Consider the following 21600-nt stretch of genomic DNA (forward strand, 5'->3'; position numbering starts at 1 on the left):
GGGCACCCTTAGGCCGTTTTTCCATTCTTGTATTCATAATGTCTTTTTAATGGTATAAAAAGGATTTTTAACCTTTTGGACCTCAAGAAAAGTCTGGTTTTTAGGAGACTAGTTTCCGGTTTTCAGAGAGTCCGGTATTGGGAGAGTCTACTGGATTATTGTTGCATTATTACTATTACAGTTTAAAGGAGGCCATAAGCCAATTGGTGGTAGCCAGTTAGGCTATTGATTTGATTACAAATCTTCATACTTTTGGTCAATTTTTTGTCATCAAAAATCAAATTGCACACTTGAAAACATTCAATCAAATGCAATTCCAAATCATCTGTTTAATGAATCAATAAATAAACATCTACAAGTGTTTGATATTAATACTTGAAAACTAAATAGTAGGTAATCTGTCACTTGTTAGCTTTCTCTCACCTTACCAGGCGCCTAACCGTGACTTTCCAAAGATAATCACGCACTCAAATGCAAACAATCACACTTAATAAAGTGGTTTTATCAGTAGTTAGTCTTCATTTGGACATACATGATTCCAGTTTAGTTTTTTTATTGTCTGCTGATGACCAATCGTCCTGGCATTTTTTTAAATTCCATATTTTCTATGGCAACAGGTTGCTTTGTTATATACTTTTACTCACTGTAGATTTCCAAGAATCTAGTTTTCTAATACCTGTAGAAGGTTGTTCTTAAAAGATGTTATTTAATTGCTTTTCTAAAATAAATCCCAGCATACAGCTTTAGTGTGGACTAGTGAAAATGATGCATAATAATAATTTCTCATTGTTTATCATAATTTTAGAAAATTTTACTTTAAAATTCTTAATTCAGGAGTCAATAAAATTTGAGGAACTTTTTTAGTTCCGGTTAACATACTGAAAGTTGAAGCCGTGAAGCTAATAATTGTGTCAACTATTGCGTGCTGAATCATAAAGTTTTATTACGGCTGCTGTGAAATTAATATAAACCCACAGATTGAAAAGCCCAGCCATCTTGCCCCTATCATTATTAAGTGTATATTGAAGCTATTAATTTGGCTGTTTATTTCTAGGAAAATTTATTATGAAGTTAAATAGGGTAATTGGTTTGATTTTGAAATGAAAACAGTTGCAAAAGGCATGCTTTTAACATTATAAGTAACAAATTTAATGTTTAAAGTGGACATTTAATTAAGGTGATTTTTAATACAGATACTTTGGTACGCTACTGCCAGTAGGGAAAGAAATGTGAGTGCCTTTAAGATTACACAGTTGACCCTACTCTATATATTATGTTTGGTGAATTTAATCTTTTTTTACCCAAAAACGATTTAGGTCAGTAATGTTGTACATTTACAATAGGCAATTTAACATATATTTTATCTGATTTACTGTTGCTCAATTGATATGGTACCATCCTTAATTCAATCTGGTCATTAACCAAACATAACATTAAATCAAGTTATCTAATTATGTAGCCATCATAATAACAACTTTAACAAGATAAATTAAAAGTAGAAACAGATTATTAGAAACATTCCTGTTACTTAGTATATAATAAATCAAAATCTTTTTATTATCATTAAAATATACAATTGAATCTTGGTGAAGCTACACAACCAGTATCAACCAATCAAATTAGATGAATACAGATTAAAGCAGAGCTAAATTGGTGGAGTATGTACTTATAATTTGATTCTGATTTGCTATAATTATCACCAATTACAGTTGATTAGTATACTATTAAGTACAAATACTTCAAGGGAATTAAACTAACTGCAAATTTAAATTAATTTTAATCTTGAAATTGCTTCAATAAAACCGTTTTACCAATACCTTTTAATTTCATCATTAACATCTTTATATAAACTAAAATGTAAACTTAAAAAAAAAACGAATTTAAATAAACTCATCTTACTTAACGATGACTTATTTAAGTCTTGAAATTGCTTCAATAAAACCGTTTTTCCAGTACCTTTTAATTTCATCATTATCATCTTTATATAAGCTTAAATGTAAACTTTTTATAAAAACCTCATAACAAAAATGATAATGATGTAAGGTCAATTTGTTGCCTTATCCAGTGCAATTTCATGACCCTCTTTATCCTGAGCCTCAAGGGAGACGCCAAGCCTCAATCCTTTGCGCTTGCTCAGCTTACAGTAAAAAGTTTTTATGTGGTCATTGGCCTGAGTTTATGCAGACATATTATAATATTGTTACCACTTTGTAATAAATGCTTACATTTTAAAAAGATATTTTAAGAATTATTTTAGAAATATAACTAGAAATGTATTGATGTTGAGACATAGGTTTAATCTTATAACATTATGATAATGTTTGAGTTTTTCTTCTTTCATGCTCTTTATAGTTTGTATTGTATAGTGAGCTTAAACATATAAATGAACAGACACTATGGGAAGAAGAGCATTCTGGTAACAATTGAAACCACATATCGCTGCACTTATATGATCATTGTAAATAAACAATGATATTTGATTAATACACTATTAAATATTTATATATCATTGAATATTGGTCAGAGTCAAGGATTCTAAAACATACAATTAAGAAGTCAATGTTCTAGCTATTGGGCTTAAATGACAAGGTTACGATAATACACTATGTATTATTTAGTATTTATAGTATATAGAAAGTAATACATGCTGGTGCCTACTGACTCCTATCAGATTTACAGTATTAATGTGTATTATTCTTTTGATTCTTATATTGTGTTGCTATTCTTTAAAAACTAAACATTGCTGTACACAAAGTCAATAACGTGCATTGTTGTTGTGCCACACTTCTCAATTCTTACATAAAGTTATTCACACTGGTTATTATATTATATAATAGTAATAACACCACAAAAGCCTGAATAAATCTCCAAATTCAAAGCCCATTCTTTTGAATGTCTATTCGGGAGTATTGGAGATCCTTTGATAACTTAACTATTCAACTGATTTATCCAACAAAAACTTTATAAGGCGTTTGGGGACAATTCACTCTAAACAATAGATAACAAAGGTACAGATTCGTTGACGTTGGTGCTTTGTTTACAATTCAAACAAAAATAAACTTCAAACTTCGCCGCCAAAGAAACTTCCTAAAAAGATTTTTCTGACAACTTAAGCTACGTAAAAAGGGAATAAAAATATTAAATATTTGCTCAAAACACTGTTTGCTCTTTATATTAATTTGTTCTCATTTTTAAATCTATTAAAAATAATTGCTAAATCATGTGTTATGATCAAAATTATCAATAACAATTGGAAATTTAGTACAATAAAACAATAGTTTAGTGTGTAAAAGTGGTTATCAGAACTAGAACATGTTGCAGACATATCTTGTTCCCATTAATTTGTAGAGTTTGTTTTTTTAGGGTTAAAAGTTGTGCCTAATATTAAAAATCTGTAACCAATTTTATACTTATTTGTCTGTTACAATTTTAAGCAGTAAAACCTAATGTCTACACTTCATTTCACCCAGTATTAGCACTTAAGTTCACCTGTTAAAACATCATCAGTTCCTACAATAAAAACATATGAAATCAATTTCCTCTTTTGTGGTGTAAGACCTGGCCATCGCAAAGTCTGTGCTAAGTAGTTAATCTTTTTCTAATACTTAATAAGGTACATCTGATCCAAAGCACGCCAGTGTGTAGGCTAAAAACGCAATTGAAGCAGATGACTTATTATTTAATGGAATACATCTGAGCAGGAGAACATAATGAGCAGCCGACGAATCTGCAACGCAATTGAAGCAGACAACTTATTATTTAATGGAATACATCTAAACAGGAGAACATGAATGAGTAGACGACAACTAATTTAAGCAGACGACTTTTTAGAGACTGAAGTACATTATAAAGGAGCACACCAATAAGCAGACGACATAAATCATCACAATGTAATAGATGATCAGCAGAGGAACATGTTTTAAAACAATTTTTTTGGTACCACATATAACTTGTTATGAACATTTCCACAACCGTTCCATATTAAACCCACCTGTTAATCTCCTCATTTCTTTCATGATTTTAGTTCATGGTTTATCATCCCCACTCCCTCTACAGGCAACGGAAAAAATACGCAATTGAGGAGTGTGATTTCCTCCTTGTCATGTTATGATAGATGGCAGACAAAGTATTTCTGAACTGTACATTAGGGGTTCATCAATAATTCTGTTTATTTAATTTCCCGAAATAATATAGCGACATAAAAGCATATCTACTTCATTGTATTTGCATGTTCTTGCTTTGCAAATTTGAAAAATAGTGGGAAGATGAAGAGTTATTTTAAATATGTATGGGTGAAAGGGTTACACGTCAAAGGTCACAAACATTATAAAATCATTTCCAACGTGATGATGATGGTTGTGAGATTACAAGCATTTAATAACTGTAAAGTCTCGTTTTTTATTACGTTGGCCACTTGTTTGATTTTTTTTTCTTATGATCATTTTTCTTTTCACATACCATATATTTTAGTTTGTTTAAGCGTCATTCAATTCAAATATTTTCAGTGACACAATTGATAATGGTGATTCTTGAAAATGATTGAAATGTTCAATTATCAAAATGTGTGATTGCCAGTGACGTAACAGCTATGAGCACTCACTGGCTAAACCCAGGGCCAGCTTATGGGTGCCCAGTGAAAAAAGAAGGCTAAAAATGCCCGAGGCATTCAGCGTTGGAGGGCCACTTAGGGTTCCTAAACCAGAAGCCTCAGACCTCTGCGTTACACCACTGGTGATTGCTCTTCTGGTGTTACCCTTGTTTTATTTTAATCTGAAATTATTCAGTGGATATTCTGATATTATGCAATAGTACTAATATCTTTGGATAGATGCCACACACTAATTCAGAGTAAAAAGGTGAAATTTAGATACATAAAATCAAATTGAAACCTTGGAAAATGATTGTAAACATTTAGAAAATTTGTTAAGTGTGATAATAGTAAAGTGAATATAATTGTCTTATTTTAGTACTTGTCAGGCATGTGGACGTTTACTGTCACTCACCACCGGAAATTCCCATTGGTCAGTCACTACCACTGATGGGTCATTGCTCCTTATTTTCCCAATCAAACACCGCACTCATCTCTCAATTTCTACTTTTCATTGTCGTTTCACTCATTTCGTTCATAAACTGGTTATTTTATGGAGTAGTAAAACTATTTATTCATTTTGGTGACATGTACAGTATTTTATATTGTTATTGTAAGCGTGTACTTAGCTTAGGCTGAGTACTACGCTGTTAGTCAGAATTAGTTTCTAGTTAGTTTCTAGTTAAAATAATTCGTAAATAAATTGTAGTTGTTAGTATAGGTTTAAATAATTTGTTGAACTATCATAGTTCCACAATTAAATTGCTATTCTAACGTCAAAACAACTTGTAAAGGTTATACATTAATGATTAACTCTGAACAGAAAAAAACACATGTTAAAGCAATAGTTTAAAGGCATCACAACAATTATAATCTACCATACTAAAAATTTTATTTTTTCGGTTAAAATATTATGTGAAAAACTAATAAAAGTATTGACTTTTGTGAAATTCCTCATACAAAACTCAATTTACTGTAATTAAAATTTTAAATTGTACATAAGCACATTTAGTATTTACTGTAAAATTCAGTAAACTTAGAGCTGTGTTTTTGACAAGATATCATATTTCTGTTTGACCGATTTTTAAAACTTATCCTTCCAAGAAATGCTGCATAAATATTTCCAAAAATATTGTTTTTGAAAGAATATTTTCATAATAGTCACGACTTTGATCAAACTAACTAAATTAATATTCTACCTGAGAATCAAATCAACATAGTGCTTTGGTATAGGTTTAAAAAATCTGAAAGAACAAATTAAGATGAAAATGTGAAAACTATTTATCTCTATAACTTGAAATTTCTAAACCACATGCTGGGGCACCTTTTGATTCACCTTTATGCATTCAGCTATGTTATGTTATTAAAATTTGTTTTTTAGACCTATTTCTTTGTGACAGCCGAATACTATGTTCCTTGCTTTATTCTCTACATCACAAACAATTACTGGATGGGTAAACTAATAGTTTCTTTTCATTATTTATTTCCTCTCAAGTAATTTTAGTCTAATATTTTAGTTTAGGTTTAAAAAAAGGTAAATAAAGTATACATAATAAACATGAGGAAATTACATTTGTTTTAAAATTTACACAATTGTTATTTTGATGTAGGCCTGTACTTACCAGTAGCTATCAAAATGTGTAGACCTATATCTTAAAACCAAGCATATTAAAATTCACACGCACATGATGATCAGCAGAGATTGAGATGAAAACAAAACAAGATGGTGAAATTCTTTGATGTGACACCGACTACAGATCATCTAGGGTCGGTTAATCTATAAATCACAGATGGTGGGAAAGTGGGACACACCTTACACAACGATCAACCTGGGAACTATAGGCTGCAGTGTGAACTGTGGTGATGAAACCAGTGCACTTGTTTTAATTTCATACCACCTTTCATTCATTCGAAAAGTAAACTCAATTTATCAAAATGGTTTGTTGAAATTGAAGTTGTAATTCTGTCTTTATTTTCACCCTTAATTTTTTTTGACAACTTAGAGTTCAATAAAATAAAAGGTTAATTTTTTAAATATAAATATACAATATTGAGATTAAAAACTGCAAAAAGCATTTATAATTCCAAAATGGTATATAGTAATATTGTGTTTTTTTATCTTATTCTGTGAAATACTTTGTTAAAGTGTATTGAAAACCAGTATATTGTATGTTGGCAGGTCGAATATAGTTTCTAACAAAAAGTATGCCATAAATAGTAACATATATAAATAAATGGGAGTTTTCTACACAGAGAGAAAAAGCTATTTTAAGAAGTCTATGAATATCAATAATTATATCAATGTCTATAAATATCATGTCTCACCATGTAACATACCTTGATCTACATGCAACTTGTAAAGAAAATGGAACAATAATAGTTGTATGTGTAAGTGTATCATCGTGTATATTTAAATAGACAGTTTAATATCATTGAATAAAATATTCACATTCTCACACTGAGGCCATGTGTATATATAGCATAAAATCTATGTATAGTTTCTATTTAATATTCATACATATAGATACAGACTTGTTTTGTGTTTTATTTTGTCATAATTTATACAAGGTGGATTCAGGGAAGTAGCTATGAACACCACTTGACAGATAAAATTAATATGAACTAATTTTAAACAAAATTTCATATTAATACAAACAATAACACAAATTACTACACAAAGACTCCTTTTTAATATCTATTTTTAACAGACTATTATTATTATATGTTAGCACTCTCTCGCCTAAGAAATCCTGGGTCTGCACCTTTTTGATAGATTCTATTTTTAAAACAAATGTCTTCAAATTATTAATTTCTTTGGAATAATTTTGCAACAATTTTTTAAATGTAGGACACTGTAACGGTGCCAGCCTTCCTGTGACATCCAAGGCTAGAAAGACACCCACGTGAAGAGGTATGTAATGTTTGTGATAAAATCATTAATACAAATAAAATTTAATTATAAATGCTTGAATTTAATTCAATGCAAATTGGTGGTTTATTTTTAGCTAGGAAAACAATAGAAATGTCCGTATCAATCATGTATTTTTAGATTTATCTGATCAAAGACGTTTTTAGTCCCTTGACACATTTTTAGTAGAACTAATAAAATGAAAGAATCGAGACCTACATACTGTTACCATGGTAATAGCACACCCTTTACTTGGTTAGACTAGGATAGGGAGACAAGAAGGCGGATATAAAATTAAGTTAAACAAAATTTAAGAATACATTGTCATTGTGATCTACCCATAGGCCTTAAGACATTACATGTGGTCCATGAATGTCTTTAAAATTAGTGTTTAATTACCGTGCCATTGGTCGGTTGCGGAACCTGTTACACCACCATTAGCAAGGAATATCGAATTGTTTAATTTCCAAAAAAAGCCGTGACAATTCAAAGGGTTTGCAGACATTCGATGACTTTAACAAGAAAAATCATCTGCGTTTGTTGATGCAAGCTGGTAAGCGAGAGGATAAAACGAGCAAGAAACATGAGAGTAAAGTAATTATCGTTTTCAAAGAGAGAAGAATAACAAACCATGGTTTGTTCCCGGGGCAAACACAGATTAATCGTTGCTGATGATTTGTCATTTAGGAACAGCCAATCACCATCTGATAATCATTGTTTTCACAGTTTGTCATAACGTACAATGTTGTTAATTGAGGATTGGTTTCTGAATATCGGTGTTTGATTTGCGGCGCGTGCATTGCAAGTATAACTAATTAACTATCAGTCGTGTAATTACTCTGCTTGACGCCCACAAGGAGTCTGCAAGTGTGAATCACCACTGGATTTACCTTCAAATCTCCTATAAACTGTTAGTGTACATTTATTTAATTAGCATATATACTGTATTTAATTAGCGCAAATAAAATGACATCTTATAATAATTTTCTATTTTATTATCGTTATTCTATCTTTAATGTCATTCATTTGAAAATATGGGGGAAATGCAGCAGTTTTGAGTACAAACTAAATCAAATGTTTAATTTGACAAGAATTATAAGTTTATGGTTTTTAGATAATAACTCATTTTGTTTACTTGATTACCAAAAAACATTTTTAATAATAACGGCTGATCAATCAGAAGTGGATAAATTGTTCCCCAATTACACAAATTAATATCAATGAAAATTGGTTAGTAAAAACTAGAACATTTAAGAGTAATCAGCAGTTGTGTTTTGTCCAATGATAAAAGTACTAATATGTGTAATTCTTTTTCTGTGTGTGTGACACACAGAAAAGTAACCCCAACCCTTTCGTTCAAATACATTGAAACTTCTAATTACACCCGATTGCTATTATATTGGTTATTTTTTCAACTTGATGCGTTGTTGTATGTGTTTTCATCATCTGTGTTATTCCATCTTAAAAGCCATATATGGTTATTGGTCGTATAGCATGTAAATGATATAGCTATCGTTCTAATTTTTTTATGGATAGTATTTAGAGATTCAAGCATAATGTTACATGTGAACTGGTAGTTGTGTAATATGTGGTAAGATGAGGAAGTAGTGTACTTATTAATTAGTCTGTCAAACTCTCTTTAAAATAAAGTCCCTGGATGAATTATGTGTCATCATGCTACAGGTAAGAATTGACCTCATAGCCTCCGACGGAGACTTCCACTGTTCACAGTACCCTCTACTTGCGGCTAATCAAAAATTGATGTCGCGATTATTGCTGACCATTGTCACGAACCGTGTATGCGGTTCCGGGCGGCACATGAGAAGTCGTGGTTTATCAAGGTGTGTCACTGTGTTCGTCTTCTGCTGGTTTCGTTAGGGGAAACGATCGTTCCAAAGGTGCCTAGAGCGGTGAACTTTTCCTTAGCCTGGGCTCCTAGGGAGCTTAAAGGGTTGACTTTCGCCCACAAGGCATATCCAACAGTGTAGTTGGTAATCGTTTCTTGCAAGTAGATTTTACTTGTACTAATGGGTACCTCTTGTGTCAACAGTATCCGTATAACCAACTGTGTACAATGACCCCAAAACACTTATTTATCTTATCACATCTAAAAAACTGAAGTATGAGCCAACTATTATATCTAATTTCCAGTACAAACTCAATTAACTTTGTTGATACATATTTATGGTAAAACTTGTAGTAAAGCATAAATCTTGCAGCTTAAACTGTTGTGATTTTGCAAAATTGCGAAAATATTTAATAAAGTACTTTAGTCCTTTACTACCAATTACTGTACTACAATATTATTGTACACAAAGGTACTTTGACTCCATGCTTTACCTCAACCCATTACATTAATCCAATATTGTTTTATTTGTAGGCCTACATATGTATGTATTTATTATTTAAACAATTGTAATCCAATGTATATATAATATTATTGCAACTATGTTTTCTATTGTACATTAGAGTATAAAAATGATTGTATTCTCTTTTTCACAGTCAACAAGCTGACTGTGACGACCATTCGTACATTCATCTCACCCTAATAGCATAGAAATAATAATAAACTGAATTGAATAAATGAAATTATATTTCTGTTTCCGCTATTCATCTGTTCTCCATTGCCTATGGCATTATAGAAGTTCTATTTTGGGTTTTTGAAGTTTACAAAATTGTATTGAAGGAAGGTACAAAGACACAGAATGAATGCCTTGCAGACATCCATCACAAACAACTGTTGACACATAAGGTTTGCACAAGTGTGTATGTAACTAATATGGAATGCCCGCACTTACAAAATCACAACATACCATTAACTTAATTTAATCAATATTAAATCAGCTTTAGTATTTTAATCACTAAAATTAGAATCAATTATGGTATGTCTGCTTGAGTTTCTTTTTCGCTTGTGTGACTTGACTACTGTATAGCGTAGTATTTCTCTACTCGTATTCATTTTACTGATGTATTTGCCAGGTATGGATAATTTGCAAAGAGAATTTCATATGTATATAACATTTTCTAGACATACTGGAGACCAGTTATTTGTTTTTTTGATTGTATGATATTATTTTAATATTCAAAGTATTTCCGGTTTGATTCTTTTTTGGTGGTTAATATTTAGGTATGTCATTATTATTTATTTGTATATTAAAGACATGGTTACAGTCAGGACATGATACGTAATAAACATTCTCTTCCTTCTGGTCATGTGACTGGTCTCGAGGACTAGGAAAAGAAACCATTCCAAACACAAACCGTACCACCGACAACCACAAAAACAGAAAATCAATATCATGTGTCTGTTAAGGCCAATTTACACAGATGAACGGTAATGGTAATAAAAATATAGAATCTATATTACATGACACAGAGCGGACACTCTTCTGTGTAAATTTGCCTTCAAAAGTGTATGATTCACTATAGTTTGTAGGGCTTAACACATAACTCTGGGCTTAGTTCCACCAATATAGAAGCACTGAATCCCAACTCAGAACTTAAAGCACTGGTATATATTCTTAAGCCACAGGAAACATTTGATTTACCCCTTTCTATAGTACTATAATACAAGTATGTCTCTATATGGATTTGGTTAAGTCTATGAATCGGAAATAAGTACAATGAAAGATATATATGCATTCATATTTTAATGATGTGGTTCGATGTAATTGGTATTAAGTAACTACCACTGTCACCATTATAATTTGCCAATTGTCAATTGTCATCATGAATGATAATGTACTCTATTTTTGCAATCTTTAAACTATTTTTACATTACTGTAGTTTCCCTTTTTTCCAGGTAATCATTATGACTTTTCAAACTGTAGACTTTCCTTTATTATAATATTAAATTTTCAAAACCCTTTTACTCCTTAGACATCGCGGCACCACAGAATATAGTAGTGGAAAACAGAACAAAAGGTTTTTAGTTAGCCGTTACTTCATAAAAGGTTTATCTCGCATCATTTCGTTACCTGTGTCTTTAATCTTAACCTGTTGTGTCCTGAATAAACATTTCATTTGTATCCTGCACAATGAACACAAAACAGGTATTTATGGTTTTGTGTAATTTGTTGGACAAAAGAATACAATAGGGACAATGGCGATTAAATCACCCCCTTTCACTGCATTATGGGGACGAAAAGTATGTGTTTACCCTGGTATACGATAGCTATTATACCGTTTTTAACTGGTAATTCATGGAGACAATAAAGTTGTGAAAAGAATCAATTTAGGAAGAGGCTAGACTTAATAGCTAAAGGGGATTATCGCAGGAGAACAATCTCTCCATAAATGTATAAATTTATATATTTCCTTATAGATATTAAGTAGGGCATTTATTACCTTTAGTAGCATGCCCTGGGGTGGATGCAGGATTTGTGGTCCGAAGTGCATGTCCTCAGAACCACAGCTCCCTGAGAACATGAACCTTTATTGGTCACCTCAGAAAATGCACACTTAGTCTAAGTGTTAGACCTTAAAACTCTTTTATATACTGTGTATACTAATGTTCAGAGGGTTCAACATTGTATGCCAAATTGCAATTCATTCAAATCGCTGATCATTAGGGACCCTCAGAGGTTCACAAGACAAACATACACAAGATGCTCCTCATAAACAAAGTCTTATTACAATTCTTTGGGAGTGGAGTTGTAATTTTGTCCTTAGAAAAAATCCTGACACGTGACGGGACTTGAACCAAGGACCCCTGGAGTGGTAGCCAAGCATCATAACCACCAAGCCACAACTCCACTCTCTTTATACTGTGCGAGTAAACAAATCATTTCAATTTGTGCAAGATTTATACAGAACAAAATATTATGTTATTATTTTATACCACCATGCTACTAACAGTAAAATTGTTTAGTCAGAATTAATGCTATATACTTATATTAAAGTAAGATTTGTACTCTGGAAATACTTCTTAATAAATTAAGGGGGGTGGCCAAGAGAAAATGCTGACGCATTATGACGGCTCTGGACGTGCAGCAGATTCAGTCATTAGATAACCATGCAGAAAGAATGAATAAAATTCACTTAAATCCGCAACAAAACTTTTGGCTTGAAATTGATACTTATTCATTGAAAGTTGTGCGCTGTTGAGCGTTGAGTTAAATTAACACTAATTTAAAGTTTGGTTCTGAAGGCTATTCGGGTACAAATCAACACAGATACGTGTTTACCTGTACTATTTGCGTCTCGTTTTTCCAGTCAATTTGATCTCTAAACGACATTTCACGTCAGTAATGATTGAAAATACATCAGAGTGTTTTGCACACGGAGTATTTCTACAGATGCGGTTCTAAGGTATGCAACGTGAATAAAAATTAATAACTGTATTTATTGACATTGTTCTGAGGAGCAACTCTACAAAGGTTAGATTAAATGAGCGTAAAATCCTATTTGAAAGAGCTTTTTTAGTTCCGCTTGGATATTCACCTGTAAGTTAGTTAATTATCTGTAGAATCATAAAGTGTGACGAAAGTTCTGTTTATCTTTCCAGTGATGTACATCTAAGTTTTGTAACTGTTCAATGTCAACTGTAATTATGCACAAAGTGAAACTAGTGCAGTTACAGTTTTTCCTCCAAAGACCTCATTTAGATTTTTGGCCGAAAAATGATAAATATAGATGCTCTGGGCTGATCTTGAAGCTGCCCAAATTTAGACACCCTTGCTAGTTTCCAAATGAGTTGGGCCAGCCTAAACACAGTAAACAGTAAATGAGTAGTAGAAACTTTGGACAATCTTTTGTTAAAACTTTTTTGTAAGTTTGTCCCATGTATGTACACAATTTTTTCCCCTGTAGCAAGTATTTCAAGATAGAAGAAAATTCCATTTAATATAAATGAATTTTGTAGGTATGTAAAATATAATAAAAGATCACTCATTGCTAAATGCCTGTTTACACCATGCACTAGTGTGTTGAGTGATGTTCACGGCTTTGATCAATTTTAAAATATTACAATAACATCCTAAAGCTAATTTACATTAAAAAAATTAAGCAGATATTGATATTTGTAATAATACTTCAGAATTAAATGCGCCAATTAGACTGGGTGTCTCGTGCCAAGCAAATTAACAAGGTATGTTGAATAATCTAAATTCAATTTATTAAACGTTTACCCATATTTTGAACAAAAAGAACTCTGCAATAACATTAGCATTGATCAGCTAAATGATGGATTTGATAAGTGTTAATTTTGTGTACCTCAGGTCTTTAATTAAGTATTTGTTTCTTTAAGGGCTTTTTGTCATAACCATTTGTTCATGGTGACAAGTTATATCAAGCAGTAAGTTGTTCAATTTGTTTTTCAATTATGGAATTTGTTTATTTGATTTAGCCCATTTGTTTTTAATTTTGCAACCTTTACTTCAATATCTGGTGCCTAAGAAGAATACAGTAGCACAGATTTTGTTTCTGATATTTTGTGTGATATTGAACATTGTCACGATTTATTTATTTATTTATTTTAAGTTGTTCATGCAAATTCCACTGCAGATCTCAATGTATATATCTTTCCTCTCTTCTCTATACCATCTATATTAAACAATGATATTTCCTGGATTAAACCCGTTTCAATGTCAAAAACTTTATTTTTAACCTTTTTTTAGTTTGTTGCTTATTAGGCATGATTGGACATTGACACAATTATTTGTCTTTGTGTCTATTTAAAATACTTTTTGGTAATTTGCCATGACAAGGTAACATTTTTAACCAGAATTTGTAAATACCTTATCAATTCATCAGCACCCTTGAGAGTAAAAATCATAAAATATTGAAGTAGTACAGATTCCATTGCTGTTTATCAGGGGAGGTAAGGCCACTAGGGTGACGGTAAAAGAGGAATGAATTGTAGCCTGGTTTATTATGACTGCTAGCTAGCTTGTGCCACAACCCCACGTGGGCTCAAGAGTATCCCACAATAACTTGATTCGGTAATGCTTTTCAATTCCATCTAGCCTAACCTAGGTCACTAACATCAAGTGTGTCATTCCCAATTTAGGAGCAGGCAGATCGATCTAGATTTGGTTGTAATTATAATAAATTACAATTTTGTTAAGAATTTTTACCAAAGAGTAATAATTTACGAAATCACCTGGAATGTATTTTAATAAAGAAGTGGTTATAAATCCAGATCCACTTAATAAGTCAAAATTATAGCTAACAGATATAAAAAGCGTCTGTGGATTTGACGTCCTTCTTGCTCCCTCGATTACTTCGCGTGTGCCGTAGATGCAATTCTTTAATTAACAGGAATTTGCCATGATGAAAGAAGTTTGCAAAGATATAAATTTGTAGTTTAGTTGCGTGTGCCAAAGATGTAGTTCTTTAATTAACAGGAATTTACAAAGTTTACTAAGCAATAATTCAGCTTTAAGTGGATGAATAGAAACATTATGTTAGTGTGACTTGGAATGTTGCTGTTGGCCAAGCATTTTACAAAAGGAATATAAATCTATAGTATACTTTAAGATGGATAATAACTTCCTATTAAAGTTCATGGAAAATTATTTGTGGATTTTTGGCACTTGCACAGATCCTAGGAAGTCATGTTTTAACGGTAAAACCGCAACATTTCGAAAACCCAAACAAACCACTCTTTTGCCTGACGTGCCCTTTCAACTAGAAACCAGCAACGAAAGTAATGGTAAATAGGCCTAACTATCCTATCTTATGACTATTTTTTCTCTTTTCTGGAAAAAACGAACCCTCTGTAAAATTCCTGGCTACCGGCTTGTTTTATAACAGGTTCAAAGAATAGATGATAGTTCTTTATTATCACTTTTTGTTTTATTAGATAACTGTACTAATAATGTATAATGACATATTCATTTTATGACAGAACCCCACATTTTTAAAAAGGAATCAAAGGAGAGGTGTTGGTTCAACTCATTTTTTTCTTTGGAATATTGAGGTTGATTTTATAGTATTCGTATACAGTATTTTATCATTTTCTTAATGTATACAGTATTGTATCTTGTATTTTGTGTCTTTTATTATTGTTTTGACAATTCAATTCTTGATGTATATCGGTTGTCAATGCTTCAGTTGATCAGAAAAAGCAAAATGAAGAACCCAATTAATCAGCCTGTTTTGTTAAACTACCTGTATTATTTGTTTTAAATTAACTTATTTTTACGAATGAAGTTTGGCGGCATGACAAAGGTTCATAGTTCAACAAATGTTGATATAATTATTGCATTTGCATCTGATTAACTAAAGTCATAAGGTAATGGCTGAGTACTAGGCCCCCAACCCTTGAAACATCATCAATGCGACATCATGCAAATAAAACTAACAGACCGTCCTAGTAGGAAGTCTGGTATAGAGGATCGCCAGGTAATTCGTTGAAATCACAGCGGTACATCACCTCCAACTTGCCGATCGTTACTCCCAATGAGTTGAATCTTATTTCCTGCTGCCGGCCTAGTTTTCATAACCCAGCAAACGGTCCACGTAACACCGTTGTTTTTAATCAAAACATAGCCCTGGCTTGGATACCTATCAGAAAAGGTAGGCTCTCCACTGATGCCTGGATTTTCTGACAGTGTTGGATAGATATCAGGTTACACTGTCAAGAACGTTACCTTGTTTTTATATGGTGGAATATTAACATTGCATTTGAGTCTCTTTTGATTTGCCATAGGCACGTTTCTCACAATTAGCCTTAACATTGCCTGGTAGATCAAGTAACTTAATGTGTGGTACTTAAACCCAAAATAAAAACATTTAACTTTGAAAATTGAAACAATTAATTTAGTTTCGTAAACTGGTGTTTTCTTTGATGGAAACTAATTACCTCAAAGTTGTTATAAAATAGTATTTGACCTTTTGTTTGGTTTTCAATTTCAAACATAAATATTAGAATAACTGAAATTTCATCCTGGTAACAGATAAGGTGTTACTATTGTAATTCTTTTACTTCAGATACAAAAACAGTCCGTAGTTCAAACTAATTTTATTCTATTCTGTAAAGCCTTGTCTCCACTATCAAACTTTATGTGACATATATGGACATGATGATGTCATATCATTGCCATATTTGAGCATATCACTAGCATATTTGGGCACACATTTTCTGTCAAATTTGATAGTGTAAACAGAGCTAAGCTAATATACATGTTATGTTTTTAGGAAGGAAGTGTACAAAACAAATTGTGGTCGTCGATATTCTAAGTATTTGTTGTAGACTTAATAATTTTGATAGATTTTCCCGATAAGATATTCAAGGAATTATTAAAATAATAATCGTGTGATGGATTTTTTCCAGGTGGAATGATGATGTAGTAACAGAGGGGTAATGACTTACAATTCATGCTAGATTCCTATTCTCAAAGCACTGTTTGTATTTATTATTTTTAATAAACCATCAGTGGCACTATACTATGAAAATATCAAGATATCACTTTTCCTCCTTTAATCCTTATTAATCCTTAAGTACCTTTTCTTTGATAAGACATATATGGTAGTAGTTTTATAGTTGTACAATAACATTGGTAATGTCAAAGAGAAAACAAGTCCCTTATTAGACAACATATTTATGATAGCATACTAATGTTGTATTATAAAACCCCACTCAAACACACATTGATTCCCACAGTAAAACATCCCATGATTCCTGCCTCCTGATGTGTAGCACCGTGCAGATGGTACGTCACACATTGACCTGGTTTATGCTGTAAAGTCTGGTATAATGTTCTTAATAACAGCAGGTACAGGTGTTAAACCTTTTGATATCACAGCTATATAGGCCTACTATATCACCTGTATGTTCATATACACTATGTACATCATCTGTACTATTACATATTTATATAAGATTATACAGAAGAAACGTGCAGGATGGTTTATCCTTTATTATGATTATAATATTCATTCTTATATAGCGCTTATTGCACAATGCTTCTGAGCGCTTCACAATATTACCCAGGTCATTTTTTTTGGATGAAACACATACGGAAACGTTTTCCCATAATGCAGCTATTAATCAGTGCAAAATTGTCTTGTCTTGATCTAACCGTGTACCCATTTATATACATGGATAGAGAGAGACAAAAATAAGTGTCTTGCCTAAGGATACAAGAAATGCGGCGAGAGTTGGATTCGAACGTCCAACTCACTGCGCCACAAGCCCAGTTTAATATCTGTATGTATCAATACTTCTGAAGTTCTATTAGTAAAAACATTTCTTTATCTGTTGTTTTGTCATTTAGATTATTTCCTATTGGATAATAGTTCTCTTCATTAATGATGTGATTGACAAATTTAAATGATTGATACTGATAGATGACAATAGATACCATTTATTTGAACATGGAAAAAACTGAACAGTACTTATTTCTCCACCAATGACAACTAAATATATGTTATCATACTGTGTTATCTGGCAATTGGGCTGAGTTGTTGCACTTTTAAAGGGTTCAATTTTAAGCTGACTTTTTATACACTTGATCTAATCAATAATTTACCTCTTATTATTATTGAGAAATAAAGAAGATAACATGCTTTGTGTTCATTCACCCATACCAAGTATTTCCTCTATTTGTGACCTGAACCTAGATTTGCATACCTCGTCAATTTGTAAGCTAATATTATTTATATTATTTGTTTATTTATGTTCTGTTATAATATAATATCTGTTATATATAAAGTTAAACAGTAAAATTAAAAGTACCCTACAATGAATTTTAAATTTTTTTGTATAAAATATTCACAGATGATCTACTTAAGTTAATATCTTGTAGGAAAGAAGTTATTTGTCTTCCAGTCTAGTTTTGACCAAAAAACCCCAAATAAATTGTGGTGCCAGTTAGGACATGCCCTCACCATTTTTCTCAATATTCAAAGGTTTACCAAAGAATCATGTGAGAATTGATCCTTATCTAAGTATTGTCACCTACTATCAAATAAAAACGAGTGACCGCAGTGCCAGTTTAAGTACTGTGTAAGGTAGATCTTATTAAGTTTTCCGGTTGTCTTTGAATTAGTTCCTGCTTAACGCTTTACCTGTTCACTTTAGACTGGTTGACAGTTACTTAACTGAAACAATGCTAAAGTAATGCTTCCTGATTTGAAAAATATATTTGTTTTCTATATACAGTATTTCTACACGAAGTACTTCTACAAAAGATAATTAGTTAAACCTGTTTAGTAATTAGATATAATATATAGACCCACTGTAATACATAATTGACATTTTGTTGTCAGCTCCAGGATGTTGAAGGCTGATTGTCGTTTTACCTTATCACACCTGACTCTGATCCTGTGTTTCCCGAATCAAACCACTTCTAACTTCCTTCATATCATTCTCCTTCCTTCATCTTTTCCTTGTTCAGTTTTTACGTCTCATTGGTTCCCACGCTGGTCATTTTTGTGTCCTTGGGTAAAGTAATGTATTTATGTTGTCTAAAGTTTGTTGTTTACATACAGTGACCCCTGGATTAGTACTCCACCAGTTGGGTAGTTGCATTGGACTGCTCATGGTCTGGGACCCCTTCAGCTCTCATAGCTGTTGTACCAATCAATTATAAATAATATGTATATGTACATCATGTTCTTTTGACCATACAAAACTACTTTACTTTACTTTCTGTATTGTATATTTGATTTGGTTAGGGTTATGGCCTATGATACAGGCATCACATGTGATACATGTGTACAGTATTAATTTATAGAAGTTACGTATGATACCGTACAAATTATGCAGTATGTGGTGATATAGTACACATAATCAAGTGCTAAATGGATAATATCAAACTGACTTATGCCATTATTTGTAATTTTTATAAGATCTTGTAGTGCTTAATTTTGGTGCAAGTTTAATGCAGTAATAAGTATCACTGATCATGTGTGCAGGTTAATTTACAATGTACAACCTTGAGCCTGAGGTATGTTATGGATAGATAATTGTACCAATGTCAAGGTCCTACTAGCTTTAAATGCTGAGCCTAAACTTAAATGTCTTTTGATGATGGTCCCTTAAAATTAAGTTCAGTAGGTTCAAACAGGTGCTGTATTTTCTTAAAGAACAAATGCTCAGGCTAACTATTATTATGTATGACTGTATTTTACTCCTAAATGTCAAATTTGTTCTGATGGTCCTCATCAGGGGGTGTCTCACCAGGTGCAGGTATTGCATTGGGTCTAGAATAGGTGGTCTTATCAATTAGTTATACTGTAGTAGGTAGTCTATTTTGCAGTTACAGAGTTAAGTTTACAACTTTATCACACTTAATACTAATAATAGACTTGCATAGGCCTAAAGTTGAAACTTCAAAACTTTACTTTAGAAACCAATCAATTACATAATAGACATTTCCTTCCATTATTTAACTTACAGCATTTTATTTTTTATTTTCCTGTAATTCAAATTGACCTTTTTATTGCCTATTTGAAGAGCCGCCATTTATTACCATGGTGACATTGGAGGACCATCAATGCCACTTACAACTATTATTATTCTATTCTTTAGATATAGAACTTTTGACTTTACTTTTAGACAGATTTTTATCATATCCTTTCAGTTTCCAATCCTTGAACTATGTGTTTTTATATTTCTCAGTACAATGTAAAAACATGTACAGGCATTAGAAGTAATTCCAAACCAACCTGCAAAATACTAATTTTATTAATTAATATATATATAATCAAAAGGCAAATTACTGAAAAAATAACAATTGTGAGGGTATCAGTGGATCTCAATGGAGATACAAAGTAAAATAAGTAAAAAGCTATAATATTATTTGAAGGTTTGCGTGGCGAAATCAAATGTTGATATAAAGTTTGTGGTACACCCCGTATATTAGTTCTGAGAAGGACTGTTGAGTTTCGAACTCGATGTTTCGATCAATATGCTTGATCGTCCTCAGGAGTGAGAACTAATATACGTGGTGTACCGCAAACTTTATATCAACAAGTAAAAAGCTATAATCAAAACAAAATATTGCATAGCTTTCAGACAACACTAGCCCTTCATCAGTGCAATAATAATAATATATAGTGTTGGCAACAAAAAAAGTTGATTTTAACTGATTAATTTAATTTAAATTATTAATTAAATATGTGAATACTAACAATTTGTGAAATAGCATCCCCTGTGACCCGCCTAATCCGTTCCTAATAACATAACTTTCTCATGGGTTTAGATTATTAACCCTCATTGGCTGCAATATTCAATATCATATTAAAAGGATGAAGATAAAAAACAAAAACGATTGACTGATTTCCTTATAAAAATTAATTGATCTTAAAAACAGTAAACACACTTGGTCTGGTAATTTTGAATGGGGAAGTAATCACGTTTAATTTATTTACTTCTTTGTATCATTGAATAGAGTCATCAAACCTTAATGGATACTCTAACCAATTAGAGTGTATGAACACCCACCGTACCGCCTCAACAATACACAAATTTATTTAGTTACATTTTTGTTTGCTTTACAGAGTGGAATTTTAGCATTTGTTTGAAACGTCAACCAGCTAAAGAATGAAAATCAGAATACGTTAAAATCTATTTGTTCGCTTGTGAATACCGATTGCATGCCTGAACGTGCGTTCAATCAAATACCGTTATATCGCTTTGTTCAGCCATTGTTCTTTTATTCTTCGAGAAAATAATGTAAAATAATAAAATGGTACAACTGTTTCACACCTCACTAATCAACTTTGTATCTTGTTTTGTAAATTAAATAAAGTTATTAATTTTACCTTTAAGGCTACTATTCTAATGCTATAAAGATGTAATATGGAAAGATGGCCAACAGGTGTGTTGCGTATAAACTTGCATAAGGCAACCCAAATAATGCATTAGTTCATCTTAAGCTCTGGCTACACTATCAAACTAGTTTGACAAAAAAAGTGTGATGTGCCCAAATATGGTAGTGATATGCATAAATATGGTAGTGATATGACATCATCTTGTCCATATATGGACACATCACATCTGTTTTCACATAAAGTTTGATAGTGTAGACAGAGCTTGAAATGGTAAATCCAGAATTGCATGTATTTTAGATGTATTATATTTTATTTCATATAGTTTTGATTATTGTCAATGTTGAATTGCTGGCTGATTTATGTTTTTATTTTTGTTGCACTT

General features: G+C 31.8%; 1 protein-coding gene across 3 annotated transcripts in view; it reads left to right on the forward strand.

Annotated features, from left to right (window-relative positions):
• LOC144839771 (lipase maturation factor 1-like) overlaps positions 1-21600 on the forward strand; it is an 80229-nt gene that overhangs the window by 30213 nt on the left and 28416 nt on the right. For all 3 annotated transcript variants that reach the window (XM_078695256.1, XM_078695255.1, XM_078695257.1), the window contains one exon: positions 7437-7499. The gene's annotated coding sequence lies outside the window, so the exon portion shown is untranslated. The remainder of the gene's footprint in view (positions 1-7436; positions 7500-21600) is intronic.

The sequence above is a fragment of the Antedon bifida genome, chromosome 4 (assembly GCF_963402885.1).
Source record: "Antedon bifida chromosome 4, ecAntBifi1.1, whole genome shotgun sequence".
Classification (NCBI taxonomy): domain Eukaryota; kingdom Metazoa; phylum Echinodermata; class Crinoidea; order Comatulida; family Antedonidae; genus Antedon; species Antedon bifida.